This window comes from Schistocerca piceifrons, chromosome 8 (assembly GCF_021461385.2).
Source record: "Schistocerca piceifrons isolate TAMUIC-IGC-003096 chromosome 8, iqSchPice1.1, whole genome shotgun sequence".
NCBI lineage: Eukaryota > Metazoa > Arthropoda > Insecta > Orthoptera > Acrididae > Schistocerca > Schistocerca piceifrons.
Genome location: NC_060145.1, coordinates 358950464 through 358975627, shown reverse-complemented (window position 1 = coordinate 358975627; position 25164 = coordinate 358950464). Strand labels below are relative to the sequence as shown.

General features: G+C 39.6%; 1 long non-coding RNA gene across 2 annotated transcripts; it reads right to left on the bottom strand.

The window, feature by feature from the left end:
- Positions 1-873: 873 nt before the first annotated feature.
- LOC124711384 lies at positions 874-21050 on the bottom strand. Of its 2 annotated transcripts, none has more exons than XR_007005469.1 (4): positions 20934-21050; positions 19437-19780; positions 7266-7441; positions 874-1230 (listed from the first exon to the last, which is right to left on the bottom strand). It is a non-coding gene; the product is annotated as an uncharacterized LOC124711384 (long non-coding RNA). The 2 variants fall into 2 exon arrangements; XR_007005470.1 differs by lacking the exon at positions 20934-21050 and adding an exon at positions 19922-19939.
- Positions 21051-25164: the final 4114 nt, after the last annotated feature.

Below are 25164 nucleotides of genomic sequence, written 5' to 3'. Positions count from 1 at the left end.
AAGTCTTAAGTAAGACTTGGAACAGGGTGTTATCAGACATTAAAAAACAATGGTCTGTTTCGATCGTCGGAATAATTTTTAATAGCGATATCACGATTTAGCCTGTTTCCACCATGGGGCACTGTATGTTTACCTGCGCTAGAGGGCAGTTACGGCATCTTTTTCCGCACACATTGTGGGCCTTCTGTGGTCTATATGGGGGCCCACTGCTTGAGCTGAGAAGTCAGTTCCGGCAAAATCATGTACCAGCACTCTCACGTGAAGAGGGCGGCCAGTTGGACCGCTGAAATGTGTCAAGATGACATTATGATCTGGCTGCACACCCAAGAAGAATATGACTGCTAATCAACTCACTTCAGGTGAAGATTTCTACATAGTAACAAATAGTTGCTGCCTGAAATACCCACCCTCTGTAATAAAACTTAAAAACCAACGTGTCAAAAATACCAGGCATGTTACTTTTACACCAGCTACAGCTAAGATCTGGAAAGTAAAACCAACACTTAACATTTAAACCAAGAACTTCTTTAACTGTAGGTAAACCTCACTCCACTCAATGTTAGAGACTGCATTACAACCAAAATTAGTCTTGTTAAAACACATGAAGCACCTGAATTCAATGTGCACATTAGTTCCTCAATCATTATGAGCTACACTGTCTACATCCTGTAAAGAAATTACAGCTGTAATCACTTAAATTTTATATTGCATGCAAATATAAAATATATTTCATAGTTAAATTTGGCTAATGACGTATGCAAGATGGACTGGGATTTCACCACATTCTCAGACTGGTACTTTTGTTGGTTATCTGTAACTGTGTGGTGGTATCCTTGCAGGAACTGTTTTCAGAGGTTAAGGGCACTTTAAAAATCTAATTTATTTTCTTTATTTGAACATAAAAATACAGCGTGTCACATTTTTGAACAAAATTTAACATTAGCAAAATAACACAAACTTGCTGCAAAAGCTGGAACTACTGTATTTAATACTGCTTTGCTCACCTGTTAGAAAATAAAATAGGAAATATCCATAACAGAAAAATTTTCAAACTTCTGCAAAATTTGATTTATATTACTTAATACATCCAAATTTACATAACAGCCCATGCTGAATAGCTTTCCCCATCAAATACTACAGTTGTCTTTCATGACATCACAAATTATTATTCATTGAAATTTTCATAATGGATTATAGTTGTCTGGACTGCAAACATTTCTCCTTTGGACTCTGCACAGAAAAAACATTTTCCACTCATTAAATCATATAAAGGTAAGTCTTGGAATGCCAGTAAAATACAGAATGACTGACAAGCCTGTTAACATTTGGAAACTCAGTACTTCACAGAATAAGTCGGTAGGTAATGCTTTAAAAAATGGGGTACTGCCAATACCAAAAAAGTGCACAAATGACCAACCGATGGCACTTTATGTAATACGAAAGCGATAATTAGCATACCTATTTTATAGTGAAGACAGTGTTTTTTATAACACAACTTATTGACCATCATCCATCAACTGTAGTCAAGGCACAATACTGGGAACAGAACTGTACAGCATATCAGTTGATAAGGTAAGCATGCTGGTGTCGGCGGGCGATGACTGGGTGGTTGCTGCGAAATGCCCTATGTGCGGCGGATGCAACATGAAAAGTGTCCCGTCCCAGCGTGCACGATTTTGGGTGGAAAAAGCATGATTTTGTTGACTAAACAGACAATGTGTTCACTACTCAAAGCCACTAACAGAAGTTTTGTTTTCTTTTAGGGTGCACAAACAACAGAGGTCATAAGCACCCATGTCACAACCTTAGAACACCCATATGAACAGATGTACAGATGAATATACAAAATAAACACAGTCTAGTTTCAAACAGCCAAGTAATCACACAAACGTAGCAGGGTGGCCCAATCTGCTGCCCAGGAAGTACTGCTTACGACACTTAGGACACTGACGGACTGGCTGCAGCACACAGTCACGTGGGAGGACCAAGAAACTTTTAGATTAAGCATGAGCCCCAGAAATTTCTTAGTTTCAGCAAATGGATGAATAGGCCCTAGAAGTACAGATGGCGAAAGAAACCCATTCCCCACCAGAAATCCATAAAAACAATTTTGTCAGTGAAAAAGCGAAAGCCACTGTCACTGCTCCGAGTCAAGACGATCGAGACATTGATGAAGATGCTGCTCAAGGAAGCATGTCTATGGAGACCTTCAATAGATCACAAAGTCATAGACAAAAAGGGAGTTGGAGGTACCTGGTGGGAGACAGGTTAATGGCTATAGCACAAAAGACGACGACGTTCAGGTCGCAGCCTAGGGGTGCCCTGTTCTCCTGGATAAAGGTGTCCGACAAGGCTGAGGCCACACATGCCTTGGAAACCCTTCCTTTTATAAATTCCTGGAGGAAACAGGGCAGGTAGTGTAAGAAACCCAAAATGTACAGAGCATGGAGGATAACAGTCCTCCAGCAGATGTCATAGGCTTTCTCCAAACCAAAAAACATGGCCATAGTCTGGTATTTCCACAGAAAACTGTTCATGACACAAGTTGACAAAATGACGAGGTGGTCAACTGCAGCATGGTGTGTTCAAAATCCAAATTGTGCAGTGGCTAGTAGATTAGAAGATTTGAGCCACCATACCAACTAGTCATGAACCATATGTTCCATCACCCTGCTAACACAGCTGGTCGGAGAAATGGGACGGTAGCTAAGAGGAAGGTGTTTGTCCTTACTGGGATATGAAAGTAGCTTCACAACAGCGTCTGGGAAACTTAATATCAACCCAAACACTATTGTATGTATGAAGGAGAAAGTGCTTGTCTGTAAGATAAAGGTACTGCAACATCTGAATGTGAACATTCAAAAGTTGCTGGCTGGCCCACTCATCGAGATACAAGGGACATTCTCTGGATGAAGCTGCATGGTTGCAATTGCAATTGATACAGCAGGGGGAGGTAGTACACAATCCCCCTTATGAGCATCCCAACTACAAGAAACACATTTGGCCACATTTTGACAGGACATGCGAGTGTGGTTGCAACGTTGGCACTGGTAGCAACGTGTCTGGTTCGGAATGTACTATCTGACTGTGATGACTTCACAGCCTGCTCTAATATTTGAGGAACACTAGTCAATCAAATGTGAGAAAAAGAGTGCATGTAGGCACTAATGTTGATAACATTTTTCTTTAGCCAATACACTGCAGTGATGCCCTGATCAGTAAGGTAAATTTGGATTTCTCCCTTGGTCACACCATCAAGCACGCAAATGTAAATAACACCAGGTGAAGAAGTCAGCATGACCAGGATAGCCATGGAGGACTGAAGCTATAAGCAGTTGTTGGGCTTGAAAATTATAACTGATCTCTGGAAGTTCCATTACGTAAATGAGAGCAGAATTTCAAAGGGCGTGCAGTTGCATCATCACCTTTCTGAATAATAAATCAATGAATTTTAGTAAAGGACTGACCTTCAGTACACGATACCATGAGGAGCAGAGGTGCAGCTGGAAGATTCTTTGAATCTTCAGCGTAATTCCACTTGTGTTTAGTAGATGTAGATTGTGACGGTGATTGGCTTAGCGTGAAAAAAATCCCCCACAATTGCCAGCATCTGATTGCACACTCCTCAGTTTACACCACGTCAGACTTCCCTAACACCTGACTGAGGGACCAATTGTAAATCTGGGACAGTAACAGGCTCAGGCAATCGCCCCTCCCCCGGCCTGGCCTGTAGCAGGGGATACGTGCAAACACTACTTGTTAACCCGGGGCTGGGAATTATGAGTTACCCACTCACCTGTTACGCATGAAATGCATGTGCCGGCCTTAATGCACAGGGAGGAAGAAGAAACAGAGGAACATAACACGCAGAAGCCGAGGAAGGATAGGAGATGGAGAACAAAAAACAAACGAGGAACTGTTCTGATGTTACAACACATTCCCAAAAATATCCCAGATATGTTCCCAAGGGAGAGGAAAAAATAGGATGATACACGTGCAGCACAGAAAGGGAAGAGGTGCTGCGAAGGTTTGGGGGACATGGTATCACCAAGGGTGGTGAGCCCCCTGGGGGAGTGCTAACAGAGTGGCCTGAGGGCCACAACAACAGGGACAGGTTCTAACAGCTCTGTACAAGTGTGGCAGGCCTGAGGTGCACTAACTTGCATATGGTACATGGTGTCAGGTGTGGTCAGAATCCTGCTAGTATACTTCAACAACAGCTGTGGGGTGAGCAATGAAACATCGTGCATGTGCAGGACTGGTGTCTTGGCTTACTCACCTACACAAGAGAAGAACATTCTCTACATTAGCTGGTAGCTATGCGGCAGAAAATTGAGTTGGGAACAGTCAAAAGTCAGCCATCTCAGTGGATGAGCTGACCATCAGGCTTACCCATGCATAGGAAGACATCACCAGGGTGGATAAACTAGATACTTACCTTCACATGTGATCAAGTATGGCTTTCCAAGATTTCAAGAGTCCACAGACTATAAACACAGGTATGTGAGATTCGGATGACGACCAAAGATATGGAGAATCACAAGGCAGAAACTGAGAGGAAAAATACGCAAAAGGTCAATCGACAGGTAAGACCAAGGCTGCTTTGCAGACTTAATGGCAGTGAGATTGAAGGCAACTCAACGTTGTCTGTAACAAAAATAGAAAACATCACACGATGCTAATAGTTGAGAAGAAATCCAGGAACATCTCTCACAAAAAGAGTTGAGACTGGTAAGAAGAGTCATGCCCATACGAGGGTGGAGCAGTCAGGAGCTAAACGTGAACACAGCACAGCTCCAAATAAAGCTGGTGAAGCTGCAGGAGAGCAGGCAGCAGTAAGCGACACTGAGGCAGAGGCTCAGCTGCATCAGACCAATGGAGCTCAAAAGAAGCTTAAGGAGTTCAAGAACAGTGAGGGAAGGGTGGTCGAAGCTGTGGCTGGGCGGTGTCCTCATGCGCAAAGAAAGAAGTCAGAGGAGAGGAGAGAGAGAGAGAGAGAGAGAGAGAGAGAGAGAGAGAGGGGACAACTCCCTGCAAGAGAGGGACAATACCATCGGTCGCAACAAAACAGTGTGATAACAGTAGTAGAGAGGAAAGATCGGACCCTCAGGCCTAACAACAGGAGTCTGGAGGAGATATGTTCTTTGTTTAAGAACACCACCCAGTGCACATTGCACTGCAAGGTCTTATGGACTGCAAGTAGAATTACTACTACAACTAAGTGAATGGGCAACTGCCCACGGTGTTACCAAAGGAGAAGTGAAAGCACCAGAGCACCAGCTGGCAAGGTTCCACATGGTACAAACTGTACAGAAGACATTTGCCCACACAACAGTGAAGCCCCCAATCTCCAGCGCCCAATAATGAGACTGACCAGGCCGCAAATACCAACAGAGCAATGCTCTTTGTAACTTCCAAAGGATGAGAAACAGGAAACACCTTCACCAAGTAGTTCACCAGCCTCTTTAAACCTACAGTGATGCATGTTCGCATTGATGGTGTGTGAAATCTTGGCAACACACTGGTAGTCTAAACTGCAACTGCATAAGACAGGCATAAGCTGTTACACGATTTGTGAACTACTGTGAAAGTAGAATCCCCTACTTATAGTCTGTAACATGCCTGAAGATAAATCAGACACTGGATTAATACACCAAGTCAGAATTCAAAACAGGGTCAAAAGTGAATTCACAGGGGAGTTCAATGTTTACACTTTGAAGTCTAGGACTGGGCAAGGAGATAGACCCATGTCACATGTCCTAATAGAGGCAACCGATCGGTGTGAACTGCTCCACCAGAAGCATATCTCTATAGCCTATCAATCAGTGGTAATTAAGGATCATCTTTCACTACCAAAGTGCAATCAGTGCCAAGACTGCAGTTGCACAGCTAGAGGATGTTAGCTACCCGAGAATATTGTGGTGTGTGGACACTGGTGAAAGAGGCCATATTAGAAACAACTGCAAAAACAGCAATGCAGCACCAATTTGTATACCCTGCAAAAACCAGGGCAAACCAGTGTGGAGCACCAGGTCAAAGTCACCCAACTTACAAACAGCTCCTAAGGTGAGAAATTGGCATCAGATGTCTTTTAGCACCCCTGATGAGGCATGACAACTGCAACACACTTGAAATCAGGTAAAATCAGTAACAATAATCATAGAATGAGATGTCTAGGGACCTGGTAGGCCAAGCATGTCAGAGGTGGCAATTCTGTATGTCATCTTTTCCAAACAATATGTGTAAGTGATTGTTCACACCTGTAGCAGTACAGCATGCAGCACCACCCTGCACAAAAGTCATACCTTCCAGCAGGTGCTTCTCAGCCAGGCTAGAGATGATTATATTCTGTAACATTGGCGTACCTTACACCCGTCACACTGAAAGTTTGAAAAGCAGCACCACACATTTCCTCAAGGGAGAAGGGCCCAATCATGCCTGATGTGATAAATCCACACCATCACCAGCAGCATGCAATGAGGTTTGCATGACAGTTCTAGAATTTTTGGAAGTCAAATTCTGATAGTCATGGTTGACAGATCCTCCTAGTGTGAAATGGGCTTTTTAGTCCACATTATGTTAGACAACCATTCATCATCTTCCCCATTTTTTGAAGTGTCCAAACTACATGCTCTCCCCATCACAAAATTGGTGGCTAACATTTCATGATGAAGCTGGCTGGATTTTGTGTGGATAGCATTGAAGGATATGCCTTAGTCCTCTCCAAACATTGTGTAGCATGCCAGTGCGACTTGCAATTTCATGAGCACTGACTTCACTGAGCAGAAATGAACTGGCTAAAGTGTTTCCCAAGCTGCAGTAGAACTTGCATGGTCACACCACTGAGGAGCTGATTGTCTAAACAACTCGTGGCTTCAGACTTCGTGATCATATTCTTTACAGTAACTTTTCACACAACCTGTACAAAATACCCCAATAAGATCACAGTACTGCAGTAGTGGATTCTCCATTCTGACAGGAAAGAATCAGGAATAGTGGCTTTCCTGGCGAAGTCAACATGCTGTGATTACTCGAATCCCTCTCACTGTAACTCATTTTATACATTCTTCCCACGAGATATTAATGATGTGTTGCTGTCCACCACCAACTGTCAGTCAGTTTTTGGTTACAAATAAAGGCTTATGTCATTTCAGGCAAGCGTGCCAACTTTTGTCTATCTAAATTATTCCACAAATTGGTGAATTTTCAAATGTTAACAGACTTTTGGGTCACCCTGCAATTTATTAAGTAGCCATATCACAAACCAGAGTCTGACTTCACTGATGTCTTTCTATGTGTTATTTGAAATTTCCTTTGTGCTGTTTAGAGCCGACCAGGAGTTCATGCACCACTAGACCACACATTGAGGTTTCTCTTGCACTGTGACATCTCCATTTTCCTGGACAAACCAACTGCTACGCAACAGCCACATTAATGAAACCTGTAACAACAAAATGTAATACATAAACTGCCACCAACTTCAGATTAAATATAACATACAAACTATACTTTAAACAATCTGAAAAAGTATTCAGTATTTCAAGTCTTGGTCCACAGATATTTACGCACAGAAAGTTTATTCTTCTGCTCCATAACACACATTTCACAGTTAAGAACTTAAGCTGGAAATTTAAAGCACTGAAAAAGCTCTGAGAAAGTACAGGTTGAAACTTCCTGGCAGATTAAAACTGTGTGCCCGACCGAGACTCGAACTCAGGGCCTTTGCCTTTCGCGGGCAAGTGCTCTACCATCTGAGCTACCGAAGCACGACTCACGCCCGGCCCTCACAGCTTTACTTCTGCCAGTACAGGTTCTCCACAAAGTCTACCCCTGATTACAAAAAAGGAATTATGCTGTATGAAGTTTGTTGCAAATTCCAGGTTCTCTCAAAGACTTATGTATACACATGTGTTACATTTAGAACATCTCGCCAATAATTTCTGTGTCTTGCCATCATCATCTCTGTAACCACTTCTACAGCACCTCATATACGTGCTGAGAGTTAGCACATCAGGATCTGGTGAACCAAACACTTCATCCTTAGTGTAATCATTTCAAGAAATGTCAAGGTCGGCTATGTGCAGTGAACATTATGTGCATGGTCTTCGATGCTTACCAGTGAAAAAAGAACCCTCCAATGATTGTGTTGTTCATTAAGCCACACCACAGAGTCACTTTCTGGTGGCATTGTCTGTAGCATAAGATCTATGGTTCCTCAGAGACTCTGATCTGGACATTATGTATGCTTTCCCAGAGATGTGAAAACCACAACAAAAACTTTATTAATGTGGTCATTATTAGTACATACATTGCAGGATATTCACAGCAATTTCAGCAAACATCCAGCTGCAAAGCTTTGAGTTGAAATATTAATTCACAAAAAGTCTGCTATCTGTGTAAACCTTCACCATAGGACTCTGAAGTTTTTTCTCCGGCAAGATGTAATTTTCTGCAGACTGTGTTGCAATGCTTCAAGTAGTGTCAATAGGGTCATCACATTAGGTCTATTGTTTTTTGCCTTGTCAACAGCCTCTAAACTTTTTCCATCAGCCATTTATGGGCTTCACATCTGGCACATCTCTACCCCATGCACTTCAGAGCTATTGCTGAACTGTAATAGGCAACAGCATTTCGTGAAACCACAAAACACATTGCACCTTCTCCTGCATAGAGTCTACTGTGAGAGCAGAATTACTAATTTACATTGTATTGAAAAACTACCTTGTGCTGTTACAGCAATACATGCAGAAGTGTATCCATAAAAACTTCACAAGTTAAGATACCATTTGCAATGATCTGCATAGCTGTATCTAGTGTAGGTCCTTAGAAATAAATTTTAGCAATCAGAGAAAGACTTTACACTCACCCTATTTGGCTTATGTTCTTCATGAACAGTAGCTACTGGAAGATTTAGTGTGTGTGTGTGTGTGTGTGTGTGTGTGTGTGTGTGTGTGTGTGTGTGTGTGTGTTTTCCAATGTGGGGGTGGTGGTGTGGTGGGAGTGGCGTGCACACACACTCCACTATTTTATCCACTGCTCCAGAATCTTCTGTCAAAGGATGTCTTAAGATTTCGGGCTACCAGTTTCTGTTTCCATTTGGACTGTGTGTCCCGACATACATTGTCGCAGATGGTGCTTACAACTCATCAGGAGAGACTGCTGGCAAAGGATGGTAGGAAAATTCTAGACAGCCTAAATATCTTTTAACTTCCAAGCATGAGGATCACAGAGCTCCTACACCAAGTTTCACTGCATAGTAGTCTGTAGTGTAATACAAAAACTTGTTCCTCCACTCCTGAACCAAGTACACATAAAGGAAATGGAAAAATAATTTTAAAACACACTACTTCCTCTTTACAACTAAACCTTGCAGCCAGCTCTAAAGATGTAAAAGACCCACAGTTTGCCATGAATTTCAAACCATGGTACAACAATATACACCACTTTTTCCAACATCACTACTAGTTTCCCTATCAAAACATTCACTGCTGGTAGTGACAATTTTACTTATTTAAATTCACTTTACAATGACATGTATTGGGAAAGAAAACAATTTTAAACTGTTTCATATTAATATATAATGACAAACATGATACTTGTTTCGCACAAGCTGCTGCAGTGTCCTGGAACCATAATACAAATACGAAGACAAATTTTTACTGTCATTATTCCTTACGCAGAAAATACTACTTATATCAAAATCCAATGGCACATTAATATGTACATAATTCAGTTGCACACATAAATAACAAACCAGGCAAATAATGTTACAGGCCATCCTGAGAGAAGGTCCACTCAATACACACAAATCACCATGACTTTGTGTGTATTAAGTGGACCACCTTCACTCTCGACACTTAATATACGTAACAAAACAGTGTTCCAAAATGATCTTTACCGCCTTATGTAGCATATTCCATATCAATTCAGGCAGGCTAGGACAAAATCAAACCTTCATACTCTCTGAAGTTACTGAATTTAACATATGTTAAAATGAAGGACTAAGTAAGGAACATGTCTTTTTTGCTTTCTAAAAAAAATCTACTCTGAGATGTAGCCCTCCAAAGATGACACTGTGCATCCAATTTTTAAGATGGGAATTTTGGAAAACAAATGCTGTATCTCTGAGAAGTTCTAGAAATTTTGTTGGGGTTTTTTATTTGCAAGATAATTGCTTTATGATTACACAGAAATCCTTCATTTGGCCTTACCTGTCAAAGTTCTTTTACTATAGTGTTCTGAACTTTTCACAATTTATGGAATTTTTCAAAAAAATGGCAATAAATAAAACATTTTTTTCTGTTGATTATAGTACTATATAGTTCTACATTTCCTGAAAAGGGAAGCTTCCAATTTTAGGCTGAACAGGTTTTATAAACAATTTAACTTTTGCCTGACAAACCTGTTTCATTACCACGTTATCACATAACAGGTACATAAAAAGCAAAACCTAGCCTTATTTAACTTAATTTTAGTTTTGAAAGATGAGTAAGGGACTCATTTTTGAAGAATTTTATTAAATGGTTCGAAAATGTATGTGAAAGGTCTAAAGACAAAGGATTCAATTCACACAACTTCTGTGCACATTGTTTTGTACTGAAATTAGCCAGTCAATGAACTAAAAGTTTGTTACACTGCCTCAGTATCTTCCTTTGATATAGAGTGATGTCTTCCTGTTGCACCAATACGAACTGGAACACTTACAACCTTCGAAACATTGTAAACAGCACTGATGGCGCTGCTGCTGCTCAGCTGGACACACACACACACACACACACACACACACACACACACACACACACCTTCTCAGGTTCACCGAGTCCAAAAATGTGTCTTCTGAATTTCTTTCACAGTAGTAGTTTGTTTGGACTATCCTTTTTCTGCTCATGGAATTCTTCAATTTCCTCTTTTGACAAAAGAAAGAGGGCTGTGGATGTGTAAGATTTCATGACTCTCATAAAATCTTCAGCCTTTTGAATTGTAGCTGTATTTGGTCTGGAAAGATTATGTTTTGTAACATGGTGCTTCAGCAGCCCTCTTACACCATCACAAGGCCCCTTCCCATGACCAGCAGCACTGTATACCCAGTCGGTTGGCACAAGCGACTTACTCAAACAGGTGACAACGATTTTTAAAATGACTAGGAACACCATCAGAAATAATAATAATCTCTGCCCGTTTGCACGTTGCTAGCAAAGCATGTGCTGAGTCGTCATATCACTGTAACACTTGTGGTCTTGTTTTGAAAAGATGTCATGCCCGTAAAAACTGAAACCTGGTCATTACTCCAATGGTACCCTTGTACTTCTTGTGGGAGAATTATAGACCAGTTCTCAGCAAAATCACAGTGAAGCACTAAGCATAGTTTTTCAGCCTGTACACACCCTTTCACTCCTACAACGTGTTGCAGTTTCTTCAGATGCTGGTGTGTAACTGCTTTCACTAACCATTTACTAAGTTCATCAATGAAATTGTCAAAGGCAACGGTTTTCCTAATTAGTTTATTTTCCTCCTATGTCACATATGCAATTACTGCTACGTCTTCCAGGCCAAGTGTCTAAAGAGTCACTTTAGATCACAGACTAATAATGACTTTACACACACAACCAAGATGTCATGTCACATGCTCTAGCAAGTTCTTCAAAGTTACCACAGAAACTTTGAAATTCACACAGTACACACAGACACCTATAGGTGGGTGTAAACTACCCACTTAGGTTGTAGAGCATAACATTTTGACCTTCCAATATGTGAAGTAGTTTAGTTGCTCTTATAAACTGCAAAAGTTTCTTTAATACTGCAAGTCATGTACCTCTTCACTGCAAGTCATGTACCTCTTCACTGCAAGTCATGTACCTCTTCACTGCAAGTCATGTACCTCTTCACTGCAAGTCATGTACCTCTTCACTGCAAGTCATGTACCTCTTCACTGCAAGTCATGTACCTCTTCACTGCAAGTCATGTACCTCTTCACTGCAAGTCATGTACCTCCTCACTGCAAGTCATGTACCTCTTCACTGCAAGTCATGTACCTCTTCACTGCAAGTCATGTACCTCTTCACTGCAAGTCATGTACCTCTTCACTTTCACAACTTTTTGCCCTACAACTGTTACAGTTATTATGTCTTTTGTTGGCACTCTGGTGAGAACAGCCCCATTTATCTTCCAGATAAAATGACTGCACTATCTGAACTTGGGCTGCTTCTGAAGGATGACCATAATAGGTACCTGGTCTTCCAAAGACTCCTTTTGCAGACATCACATTTCTTGATTTGTCTATCACGTACTTGGATACTGATGGAACGTGGTTCAAAATTGATTTGATTGAAAATGTCTCTGGAATAACAGTTAAAACTTACATCTTTTCACTTATGACACACAGTATTCAACAGCTGAATTGATATTTGGGGTCATTTCATGTGAAGTTTCCTGGTGCTCCCAGTTCAACAATCTTCAATTTCGATGAAATTTGAACAGGATGTACCTGAAGGCCCTACATGAAGTTTCAGGCTCATCTGTAACTTGCTTGAGGTGCTAGAGTCATTTTTGTGAAGACCACTTTTACAGAGACCGAAAAGTCGTGAAGAAATTGTCAAGTTTGGCATTCCACTGTTTCTAATGTAAAAGAGCTAGACTCTTGCTTCTGGGTATAGTGGTACAACTTTGTGTGACCTACACACAAATGTTGCAAGTAGAGTGCATAAAGCAATGCATTTGGCAAAATCTCAGTTCAAAGTGGGCAACAAATCATGTCGCAAGAAATTTGCCCCATAGTTTAACGAGAAAATGCGAAACTACTGTCTGGGAGTTTAGTATATCATGAAGTTTGGACTGGCTTATGTGTTTAATTACTGTGCTATCATCCCGTAAATTTGCTAAAAAACAAATGTATCAAAATATACCCATGTTCAAAGTCATGTATCTCAAAATGGGCACCTACCACACTACATTCAACACCATTCAACAGAGCACATTTCATTCTATTAGAAAAACTTATTTTCATTTTGTTGTCTCTCTGGGTATGGCACAAAAATGTTGCCTAATATTTGGAATTTTGTTGATTATGTCTTCATTGTTTAAATAATCATTTTGCTGTTTATTCGGTGATTTTAAACCTGTTTGTGACAGGTTCATTGCTAAGTTTAACTATTTAACTGTACTAGAGAGTGCTACATAATTTTTGGAAAGCTGACTGCTTATTAATTTTATTTTTCTTTATTTAGGACAAAACAATTTGATTTTAGTGTCTGAAGTATATCAAGTTGTTGCTAAAATGGAAGAACAAGATCAAGTTAATGTATGCAGTTTTGAAAATACTGATTCCCCATGGCATTTTATGATATACAGTGCCTTAAAAGGACTGAAAGCTGTAAATCAACATTTCTTAGAAGAACAAAAATTACTTACCAGATGGAGTAGTTTACACTCCATTGAAAATACTCAACTATGCTTCCATCATGAAGCTTTACTCCAAAAATGATTTGAATTTTTGCAAAGACTATGCTGCAACCCATTTGGCAAGAAAAACCACACTACACAAAAAAGCTTGCACTCAATCAACATAGAAACAGCTGACCTACTAAAAAGGATAACCATGTCTGATGTTAAACCAGGCCAAAAAATGTGCCCTTCCTGTAGAAAAGAATTTGATACACTGAAATATTCACAAATGGACGTTACATATCAGTCAGATGAAGTTGATGAGACTAACGTTTGTCACAATTTGACTACAAGCTTAATATCTGTTGAATGTCACCATAAAAATTTCAATGAATTGGTGAAAGGGTTACAATAGGATATGCAAAGTGCAAAATACATCAAGTTGAAGGTGCAATTATTAAGAAAGTTGCGGAAGTGGGAGGACTCGATCCCAGTGAATTGGAGCAACCATCCACAAGCAAGCAATGCTTCACTTGTCCATATTAAATTGAGCTAATACAAGAATTTAAAGAAAAATTACATAAATCAAATAACCAGAAAATTCAAATTTTGACCTTAGTTCCCCAAAGGTGGCCAATCAAAAAGCCCATGGAAGAATTGCATGTTTCAGAAAGAATGCTAAGGAAGGCTACAAAGTTAAAGGCCGAACAGGGAATATTGGCACAGCCCAAAGGTATGTATGGGGAAAAAGCTTTCTGAGGATGTGAAGGCAAGAGTCATCGAACATTTTTATGGTGAAGAGCTTAGTTGGATTTGTCCAGGAAAAAAAAAACGACTATTACTGTTCGGATAGATGGTTAAAAAGGTTAAAAAACAGAAATAATTATTCCTCAGCAACTTAAAAGAAATGTGATGCATACCACAATAAAAATGGACTGGAAATGCAGTTTGTGTCTGCACAATATATCAAAACGCGAAACTAATGTTGGCACATAGCCCAATGAAAGAAGATTACAAAATTTTACTGAGCAAAATTGTAATTTGTAAACAAAGGGTTGCATGCCTCATCGCTGTTTAGTATGTCCAGGAACAGAAGCTCTAAAATAATACTTGGAAAACACTTTTGCAGATATTGATCCTGAGGATACAATTCAGTCAGTTCAAACAATGGACTCACACTGACAGAGATACACTTGAAACCAGAGAAATGACAGTTGAAGAATTCATTGAACTATTAGTTACTAAAGTGTTGGCCCTTTCTACTCACTACTACATTGCAAAGCATCAGAGCAAGCATTTGCAGTTCACTAAAGGTGGTCTCAAACCAGGAGAATTGATTATATTAATGGATTTCTCAGAAAATTACTCCTTTAGTGTCCAAGAAGCAGAGCAGGGATGCCACTGGGAAAATAGTCAAGCTTCAATACATTCATTTGTCATTTACTACAAAGGTAATTAAGACCTAAAGAGTGTCAGCTACAGCATAATCAGCAACTCCCTCCGATATAACAGTTGCAGTTCATGTGTTTTTAACTTTATCAAATCCCTTAAGTGCATTTTTAAAGAAATTAAGCATATTCATTATTTTAGTGATGGTTCTGCAGTACAGTACAAAAATTTTAAGAGCATCCTAAATCTTTGCAATCACCAAAAAGATTTTATCATTACAGCAGAATGTATTTTTTTCAGAACAAGCCATGGGAAATCTCCATGTGACGGAACTGGGGGCACAGTTAAGCATTTAGCAGCAAGAGCTAGCCTTCAACGCTTAACTGGCAACCAAATCTTAACACCAACTTACCTGTTTGAATATTGCAAAAAAGTTCATGGCATTGAATTTATTTATATTAAAAAAGAAATTACTGAAGATGGAAAAACTGATCAAGATAAATGTTTTGAGGATGGATGTACAGCGTCTGGTACAAGAGACCATCACCATTTTGTGCCAACTGATGAAAAGCGGCTAAGATTCACAGAGTATCAAATGATACATTGTCCTTTATAGCAAATGTTAACCGACATGCTAAAGTTGCTACTAAACACGTTGCCATTACTGAACTACAGCCTGACCAGTATGTTGCTTGCGTTTATGATGGAAAATGGTGGATAGGAAATATCTGAAGTTTCACATGAAGAAAAAGATGCCTTTATTAATTTCATGCATCATGGAGCTGCTCAATCATTTCATTGGCCTACTAAAAGAGACATATGCTGGATCCCAGAACAACAGGTAATGGCAGTCATACCAGGCCTAGCTGTTTCAATGATGGGGCAGCAACACAGTTTGCTGGAAGCAATAGTTTTGGACATAAAAAATTTAAAACATTTAATAATGGAAGAATTCTGTGTTACAGCTTGGGAAACACAGAGACCCAAAAAAAGTTTGGGAATCTACTAGATACCCACATTCAGACTCGGGAACCTGCTAGATGTTTGCACTCTGACTTGAGAACCTGGTAGACACCCACTTTCAGGCTTGGGAACCTGCAGTAAAGAAACCCACCTGTGGCTGACCTTGCATGGCTATTGGGCATGGCCCCTTGCCGATGGGGTTACCAGTCTTGAGATTGGTAGTGGCATAGCCACCATGGACCAACAAGGATTTTCCGAATTACCAAAAAAGTCGAGTTTAAGTGAATTTTTTGCACCTTACCCAAAGAGACACCAAAATGTAAATAAGTTTTTCTAACAGAATGAAATGTGCTCTGTTGAATGGTGTTAATGAATGTAATGTGGTAGGTGTCCATTTTGAGATACATGACTTTGAACCTGGGTATATTTTGATACATTCACGTTTTCTAGCAAATTTACAGGATGTTAGCTCAGTAATTAAACATACAAGCCAAGCCTAAATTTGTTATAGTAAACACCCAGATTGACAGTAGTTTGGTACACAAGACCATGTCAATAGTGCACTTTCTCCACTACTTATGCCTCATTAAACTACACATGGGGCACATTTCTCACGACATGATTTGTTGCCCATTTCGAACTGAGATTATGCCAAATGCATTGCTTTCTGAACTCTACTTGCAACATTTGTGTGTAGAGCACACAAAGTTGTACCACTATACCCAGAAGCACGAGTCTAGCTCTTTCACATTAGAAACAGTGGAATGCCAAATTTTACTATTTCTTCATGACAAGTGGTCTTCACGAAAATGGCTCTAGCACCTCGACCAAGTTACAGGTGAACCTGAAACTTTGCACAAGTTTGTACATGACACTCAGGTACATCCTGCACAAACTTAATCAAAATTGAAGACGGTTGACCTGGGATCATCTAAACTGGGACACTTGACATGGAATAACCCTTTGTGAAAAATTCCTGGCAATGATGTGCAAGAAGGGCACGGTTCATTTTCTTAAGACGGAATTTCTACTTTGAAGAATATGGTCAGCATTGTTGTAGTGTATTCATCCATAGCTTTAATAATTTCTCAGCACTTTGACACATAAGTGACTATTTCACTGACCATGGTTTCTTAACAGGACTAACACCTAACTATGTAATTGACTGATTCAGAGTAATTCTTCATCTACTGATGCTTTACCTTGTTCTGATACTCTCACTGTTAGTCCGTCAAAATATTTAGAATACAAAAACTTTCCACTGAAAACATGTTCACTTTGACACAGTCTTAAAATGAGAACACTTATTCCCAAACTGTACAAAATGTGTTTTGTTTGTCTTATATATCACTCTTTGTTGTTGTTGTTGTGGTCTTCAGTCCTGAGACTGGTTTGATGCAGCTCTCCATGCTACTCTATCCTGTGCAAGCTTTTTCATCTCCCAGTACCTACTGCAACCTACATCCTTCTGAATCTGCTTAGCGTATTCATCTCGTGGTCTCCCTCTACGATTTTTACCCTCCACGCTGCCCTCCAGTACTAAATTGGTGATCCCTTGATGCCTCATATCACTCTTATGGATACACAAATAGTCAGCACACTTCACTCTCCTGTGGCCCCAGTCAGAAGACATTTCACACACAGTCCTTTCCACAAAAATCACTGCAACTGTGTCAACTGGTAAATTCCTCATGTAAACAGACCTCACTGGATGGTCTCAGATTTCTTACAAGCCTTTGCAGTAAACAAATTAGCACTGAACAACTACAATGCAGAAAACTGCAATGAATAACCACAACAAAGAAACTGCAACAAAGTTTAAGAAATAACTGCAACAAAGACAATAGAAATAAACATTATAACAAAGAAATTAGTAAGAAACAACTGCAGTGGAGACATACATTACACTCAAAAGTTAAAAAAAAGATTTTTTAAAAATAAAACCTGTTCTACTTAAAAGGGGGAGCTTTCCTGTACAGAGAATATAGTACTGCATGGTACTAATCAACAGAAAAACCTAACTTTGCTGGATTAGCATTTTTAGAAAAAAATTTTCTGTGAACTATGTTGTTGTTGTGGTCTTCAGTCCAGAGACTGGTTTGATGCAGCTCTCCATGCTACTCTATCCTGTACTAGTTATAAATTCAAAAGGCGACAGTAAAAGAACTGACAGATATCAAAATGGAGGATACAATTGTAATGATATAGCAATTGTCTTTCAAAAACTCTTACAAAATGTCTAGAACTGGGGTCGACAGAAGCGTCCGATCCAACGCGTCAGCTTTGACCCGTGACGTAAGGGTGTTGTGTGTGACGTCATGACTGCGCGGAGTTTGGTTTGAGTGTGGTTGTCTCCAGTTCTGTTTTATTTTATTTACTTTTCTGATCTGTTCGTTCTATCTCGTGAGATTTTTTTTTTTTAATTTAAAAACACTTATTACTTATTTTAATTATCTGTTTCCTCCAATTTCTGTTTTAGTTTATTATATTTATCTTTCTGATCTGTTCGTTCTATCCCGTGAGATTTTTTTTTTTTTTTAAAGACAAAAAACACTAATCAGCTACTGAAGCATCTTTATCTTCTATGGGTTGCAGGGGTTACAACCGCTGGGGAGGTGGGTGGGTATTCATGCATGGCTGTCTTCACTTACACATTGTAGCTACGAAAGGCGTCTAAATTTGTTTATATTTAGTTTGCCCCCCACCCAAAACACCCCATTTCCCGCGCTTGTCCCGTTAAGTGTCATTAGGCTTGTTGTGGAAAGTGTGTGTGTTTGTTTTTGTTTTCGCCATATTTGTGACGTCATGGGTCAAAGCAGACAGGTGGGATCGGACGCTTCCATATTTCCTAGAACTGCTACAGAGATACAGCATTTAAAAAATTTTCCAAAATTCACATCTTCAAAATGGTGTTTACAGTGTCATCCTTGGAGGCCTCTATGTTGGGGCACGAATTTCTTTGGGGGAGGGGGGGGGGGGGAGGGGGGAGGGAGGTTGTTTCTTACGGACTCCTGAATTTTAACATATGCTAAATTCAATAACGTCCAACACTATGAAGGTAACCTCCCTGCCTGGAGTTATACGGATTATGCCATTATGCCATGTGGGAACATCTGTTATGCTTTGACCATACACATAAGTAATCCACAGACGGCACATGACAAACCTGTAAATCACGTATCTTTGCCACACCCACCGCAACATACAAATTCACAAATTAATCCAGATATTTATAGAAAAATTAAGTTTAGATAACATCTCTGCACCCACAATGTAAGTCAGGTCATACTTATTGGCACAGACGTCTCAAAATTGTCTAGAATGAGATACCCAAATACCTGACACTTGCTCAGAATGAAATTTAAATTTGATAAAGGATTACCTTGTATACTACACACACTATCATATCAAATAACGAACAAATAAAACATATACACAAATACCTCAAAACAATGACTCACAACAAAATGGGTACACAATTCTTCTTTTAATGCTACATTCAATTATTTAAATTTACGATTTGAAGCTGTTTCCCAAGGCAACCGACTTATGATCTATGGCTTAGAAATTATCTTTGACAACGCCATTAGTCAAAGTCTGTGACATATCCTTTTTTTTCAGTTGACTCTGTATGTATTTCAGAAATAGGGGTTGGTAGAAAATTGTATCTTACGGTAAATTGTATCTTACGGTATAATACTTACACCCACCTGCAGTCGTAGCCGTTTAACAACTCAATGTGTGCACTATCTGTAGCATGCATGATATCTAAGAAATACTTCAGTTTCTCGCACATCGCACCTAGCATGTAATTAACGTGTGCATTTGCTGCTCCGATGCGAAAGCCCGCAGGTCCCGCGCCGTAGTCTTTTAGACAGCATCCTTCACGAAACGGCTAAGAAAAATTAATGCGTCATCTCTGGCGACCTTCTGAGCCAGGAAATGAGCCCTCTGTCAATCTAACGACCTGGAATTGCGTCGCTCATGGCCTTCCTGTCGATCGAGGTCCAGTGAGCAGCACATGCCGCGTCGCACGCAGTTCTTCGCCCTGTGGAAATGCAAACGGTTTCAAAATTTCCAGATAAACAATCGAGGTTACTGACACATCCGCAAAGAAACAGCTAAGCATGAAAATCTTAACATCGATAGTTAACGTATACCTACCACTTTCACTGCTTGATTAACTTACCGCAGCCTACACAATATTTACTTCGATTATATCAAAACCCGAAACTTCTGAAATAATTCGCCGAGTCAATTGGTTTGGTTTCAGTAAGTGTTCGAAGAGACTACTACAATTTATTCAGTATGTGACGCAGCCCTACAGCACCGCTAAACGACCAAAATGCAAGCGGCCCTTAAAAGGTCAATATTATTGCCCGATATTTGCCGCTATGCAATATTACTGTGTGTGTGTGTGTGTGTGTGTGAGAGAGAGAGAGAGAGAGAGAGAGAGAGAGAGAGAGAGAGAGAGAATAATGGAATAGTCTGAAATACTTAGATAAGAATGTGAGTTGCTGCTCCGTAAATTTAGGTGAAAGTACCTCAATGCTACGACAGCTGAACATCAGTTCTTACATAAAATAAAAACTGTGGAATTTACCGCGACTTGCAAAAAAAATTACCACAGCATCACCGTCTGTCGTAAAATGTTTCGAAGCAGACTGAATACTACAAAATACGTACATTTTTACTGAGGAGTCTGATATTCTATTAGGATTGAGGTTTGAAAAAAGTTGGGTTTTTTCCGTTTTTTCAGTGCGAAAGTCACGCAATATCCTGTATTTACTATCAGTCGCTCGACAAGACTGAGGATTCATTAAAAAAACTCTTAAGATTAAAATAGTTGGGAGAGAGGAGATGACGTTGCAGTCTCTTACCATGACAGCTACCATCGAAAAATTGCTTCATCGAAAGAACCAGCTTTCTAAAACATTCATTCACTGTAATGCCAGTATTCAAATTACAAGGCAATGCAACGTAACGTTTCATCAACGTTACGCCACGCTTAAATTTATCGTCCACGACCTCAAAACTAGGAGCGCCCAGCCCGATTGGCAATGAATTTTTCCGCTTTACTCTCTCTAAACACTAGAAACGGAGGTGGTGACGCATCATGAAAAAAAAAATTGCTTTCTGTATAAAAATAATAACGCTAAAGATTAAAACAGACTGCACTAATAAATTTAAATACCACATACCGCTACTACAAACATCCATAAGCGCAACATCCTTGCGTCGACAGCTCCTCATCACTTCTGCAGACTGCATTGCAGAGATCTACGGTGTGCGGAGAGTTACATGTGGTCGCAAACCAGAAGTACTTCCGCGGACTGCATGCAGCAAAATAGCTCGGGGAAAGTAACGGGAAAAACTTAGAGATGTGCGCAAGTAATGGAAATACCATATGCATTTTTTTGCATAATGCGATCGAGCAGTGCAGAATAGTGTACAGAAAATGTAAAATGAAGTTAATCAAAACAACATTGTACTTCTGTTCTACAATTTGCCGATTGTATTAATCCGCTGCTGTCGTAACGGAAAGTAGTCCCACACAAGTAAAATCAGTACAAGTTATTAGCAGTTCTAATTTAATATTACCAAAATCATTATGTAAAAAAGCAAAGACTCCTTCCCCATTCTATTTTAGCTCTCATCTTTGTTTACATATAGTTACTAAGTATTATTATTTCGACGTAAAGGAAAAATTGTAACTGTAGATTTCCGCACTACGAGTTTAATCATGGCATTTGGCAAATTTGGCTACAATTGAAGGGGAAAATTTGCGGTTTTAAGAGTTTAAAATTTCGCGACCCAATCCACAATAATAAAAGAACTTTACCATTTGCGTACCAAACAAGCAGAATTTCAAGACCGCACGACAAAAATACGTGAAATCTTTCACTTTTCTGGATAACTTAATTTAGTCATACTTTTGCGTGTTCAAACCTTGAAGGAAGAAAACGCAAATAAATTACGTACAGTGACAATAAGTACTGTTTGTCTCTTTGAGAATACCCACTGCATCTGTTATCAATGACCAACAACCTTCCTTCTCGAACTACATCTCGTGATCATTGAATTATAGTTAATAAAGTAATTCCAGATCCAAATGATACATAAAAGAAATAGAAACAAATGGCTCTGAGCACTATGAGACTTAACATCTGAGGTCATTAGTCCCCTAGACTTAGAACTACTTAAACCTAAATAACCTAAGGACATCACACACATCCATACCCAAGGTAGGATTCGAACCTGCGACCGTAGGAAATACAGGGTGGCGGAAAAGTCTTTCCCTGATTACATAAATTGATAACTCAGGCTAGAAGTAAGATACAAATGTGAAACTGGTGCCTAATTGTTTACAAACCATCAAAGGGTTTTTTTTTTTTTCACACATCAGTAAATTTCCACATGAGCTTCCTTGGTAGCACGTAGCACAATTAGGCGATATTCAATATCCGTCCACACATTAGCCAACATCACTGGAGGGATCGATTCAACGACTGTGGTTATCCGTTGCCGCAGAGTTTCAAGATCTGGTACACGTGTTCGGTAGACCTCGTGCTTAACATTACCCCATAGAAAGAAGTCTAATGGGGTTATGTCAGGAGAGCGTGGAGGCCAAACCGTTGGCCCATCACGACCAATCCATCACCCAGGAAAGGTCATACGAGATAGGCACGGACGTCCAAACCCCAATGAGGTGGTGCACCGTCTTGCTGAAACAAGACATCGGGGTGATACTGAAGCAGCTGAGGAACAGCATACAGTTGCAACATGTCCAGATACGCTGCAGATGTGATGGTAACCTCAGCGAAGAAGAATGACCTGATAATTCGATCGTGCAATAGCGCGCACCAAACATTCACCTTTGGACTGCCTCTGGTGCACTCCATGACTTAGTCAGGGGGTTGTGAACCCCAATGCGCACATTATTGCGATTCACTACTCCACTGACAAAAAAGGTCCTTTTGTCGGAAAAGGCAGTTCGTCTGAGATAACCATCATCGTCCTCAATACGTGATATCATTTCGACCGCAAAGTCATATCGATGTGTACTGTCATTGGGCAACAAGGCCTGAACGATTTGCACTTTGTATGCATGAAACAATAAACGTTTGTGTAAAATGTCATGGGGAGAGCTTTTTGGCATCTGTATTTCACGTGAGGCCCTGCGCACCGATTTCTTTGGACTTCGCAGAAAAGACTGCCTTACAGCTTCCACCCTGTCTGCTGAGGTTCTTGGTCGGCCAGACCTCGGAAGGTCAGCAACCAATCCTGTGTTCCTGAACTTCTCATACAAGGCTTTAATGCTCTTGACATCAGGTGGATTCCTTCCAAATGTTGTCTGGAAGTGTCTCTGCACTGTGGTTGGTGATCGTGTCTCATGGTACCACAGGACACACTATGCCCTCTCCTGATTGGTAAACATGGCTTCTTGGGCACTGCACCTCATCCACTGCTTAAGTACTGTGAACCTAAAACAGAAAAAAAACCTTTGATAGTTGTAAACAATTTGACACAAGTTTCATGTTTGTATCTTACTTCTAGTCTGAGTTATCAATTTATGCCATCAGGGAAAGTCTTTTCGGACACCCTGTATAAACAATTAAGGTTCAGTATTCAGTTCATGGTTTGAACATCAAACGTACAATTAATAATTTTTACAATGAAGTTTTTACAATTTAATTCCATATTTTTGGAATCATTGTTAAGTACTAACATCAGCCATGTTTATTTTAAATAATTCGACCATCGTGTAAAACGGGTGATCAGGTAACCAATTACACTACATTGATACTTGTTCCGTAGATTGTGAACACATTTCGCAATGATGCGGGACATGTCAGTTTAATATATGTTTTCTTTTTACAATCTTTCTTTTTTACTACTTCATATCCAAAAATTCATCTACTGAGCAGCAATTGCCATTCAGAAATTCTTTTGTTTTTAAATGGTGATTGGCTGTCTGTCAGACTTTTAATGCTATGTGCCAAATGACCAAAGATTTTTGTGGCAGCATAATTCATCCTTTTCTGTACCAAAGTCAGATTCAACTCAGAATAGGAAGATTATCCTTTCTGCTAGCTATTATTTTTAAATGGGTTATTAATGACACATATGTAGGTGTATATCCCAAGCTCTTTAAACAAATGTCTGCAAGCTGATATTGTTTAGGCTGCAGCTATTATTCCGATTAAAAGCTTTTGAGCAATGAATACTTTTATCAAAGGTTTATTACCCCAAAATGAGAGCATTGAATGAAAATAGCCATAGTAGGCTAACTCACTGATACGTTTATCAACAACATTTCAATAACCCTAAAAGTGTAAGTAGTGGCACCTAACTACTTCAGCAGATCATCAATGTATTTCTTCCAATTCAATTTCTCATCAATGCATTCACCCAGAAATTTTGAATAATCTGCCTTAGTAATAGACTTAAGTTCAAAGGCTCTTAATAGCCGGCCAGGGTGGCCAAGCGGTTCTAGGCGCTACAGTCTGGAACCGCGCGGTCACTATGGTCGCAGGTTCGAATCCTGCCTCGGGCATGGATGTGTATGATGTTCTTAGGTTAGTTAGGTTTAAGTAGTTCTAAGTTCTAGAGGACTGATGACATCAGAAGTTAAGTCCCATATTTCTCAGAGCCATTTGAACCATTTTGAGCCAAAGGCTCTAAATAATTTTCTGAATGACTTTATGTGCAATTTCCCCAGCTAATTCTTGTTCGTTGGATGTGATTAGTATACTTGTATCATCAGCAAAAAGAACTAGTTTTTCATCTTTATGAATATAGAGTGGCAAGTCATTGATACCATATATGTTAAGAACAATAAGGGATCAAAGGCTGAACACTATGGGACACCTTTCTTGATACCTCCCCAGTCAAAGGACTCTGCTGATTTTTGCAGACTATCTGTTTTTTTCATTTCAACCTTCTGCATTCTTCCTGTTAAATATGAATTAAACCATTTGCACACTGTCTCACTCATGCCACAATACTTGATTTAAGTATTTCTAGAAGAATTTCATGATTTACAGACTCAAAAAACTTTGAGAGATCACAAAATATCCCAATGTGTGATGTTTGGTTATTCAGAGCATATCGTATTTGTTCATTGAAATAATTTTCTGTTGAAAAGACTTTCTGAAAAACAAATTGATATTTTATTAGTACTTTGTTTTTACAAATATGTGAATCTACTCTTTAATACATTACTTTTTCAAGAAATTTCTATACAGCTGCCAGAAATGAGATTGGATGATAATAGGTAGCATCAGACCTATTCCCTTTTCTATGCAATGGTTTAACAATACAATTTTCAAATTTTAAAACCAAGTGGACACAGTAATGGCATCAAAATACAGAAGTGAAGACTGTAAACCACTGTTTAAAGAATTAAAATCCGTGCCAATGTCACGCCTT